This window comes from Urocitellus parryii, chromosome 4, assembly GCF_045843805.1.
Source record: "Urocitellus parryii isolate mUroPar1 chromosome 4, mUroPar1.hap1, whole genome shotgun sequence".
Taxonomy (NCBI): Eukaryota; Metazoa; Chordata; class Mammalia; order Rodentia; family Sciuridae; genus Urocitellus; species Urocitellus parryii.
Window position 1 is genome coordinate 157750253 of NC_135534.1, and position 1294 is coordinate 157751546.

The 1294-nt window shown below is 35.9% G+C and overlaps 1 non-coding gene across 1 annotated transcript; it reads left to right on the forward strand.

Annotated features, from left to right (window-relative positions):
* The first annotated feature begins 331 nt into the window (after positions 1-331).
* On the forward strand, positions 332-403 carry Trnaa-ugc (transfer RNA alanine (anticodon UGC)). Its single transcript has one exon. It is a non-coding gene; the product is annotated as a tRNA-Ala (tRNA).
* The last annotated feature ends 891 nt before the right edge of the window (positions 404-1294 follow it).

Consider the following 1294-nt stretch of genomic DNA (forward strand, 5'->3'; position numbering starts at 1 on the left):
ACATCCCTGTTATATTTTGTACCGTGTTTATAGTATATATGTATGTTTTATCTGTAGACATATGCAAAAAAATTGCTAATAAGGTTATGGTTTCCTTTAGAAAGAGACTATATGTAACTGGGGGAAGGGGCCAAAGAGAGAATCATCTTTCATTGTACAATAGTTGTATCCTTTAAATTATATGCTATATGTCAGGCATGATGGCATGTACTGCAGTTTCAACTTCTCAGTAAGCTAAAGTGGGAGGATTGCTTAGTGAAGGAATTGCAGACCAACCTGCGCAACACAGTAACACAGTGAGACCCCCATTAAAAAGGCAGGGGGGCAGTCTGGGATGTAGCTCAGTTGGTAGAGTGCTTGCCCTGCATGCACAAGGCCCTGGGTTCAATCCCCAGCACCACCAAAAAAAAAAAAAAAAAAAAAGAGAGAGAGAGAAAAGTAAAAATAAATTATGTGCCATGTGAAGCTACTGCCTATTCAAAATATTTTTTTAATCTATTTTTTAAATCAGTTCTACATGGAGGGGTGAAGTGGGGACTGAATCCAGAGGAGAGTAATAAATGACTTAGCAATAAGAAAAATTTAGACATCAGAGACATCTTGTTGGAAATACAACTTGGACAGCCAACATTGAAATGTGAGATACAGATATTATTTGCAACCCCAGGCAAGACTCCCAGTTATTCACAGTCTAATTTTGAGAAGGAAAGCCTTGGACAGTGGGAGAATATTACTTTAGAAACAAATTGAAAGGATTTCACATGTGGGATTACATACATTGAGAGCTGAATGGATTGTAGAGTTATGATAGTTCAAAGATCACAAACTGGTGGGCTACAGGTCAGATGCCTTTGTTTTATGTTTTTTCTGACTGCTGTTTTCAAATTTAATATGAGTTAATTGCCAACTTTTTAAGAGCAGATGATTTTACATTAAAAAACAAAACACCTAAAAATATAGATTCTTTTGAAATGTTGGCAGCTCAGGGAGGTAAGGCCTGTTTTCTTGCATGGTACCATTACAGCTCCTGCTTTAAAAAGTTTGAAGTTTCGACCAGCATCTCTACTCATTTGATCATTTGATCATTTGATCATTTGATCACCTACTGAGCACATGTAAGTATCTCTAGAGAGGAAACTAGTGCTCAGAGGCAACCTTTTTTTTTTTTTTTTTTGGTAAGGTCTGTGGATTTATTGTATACTAATTATACCTCAACAATACATTTCTAAATCCAGTGTCATAATCTACATATATTCTTAGCAATAAATTAGTGCAAATATTGGCACTAAACATG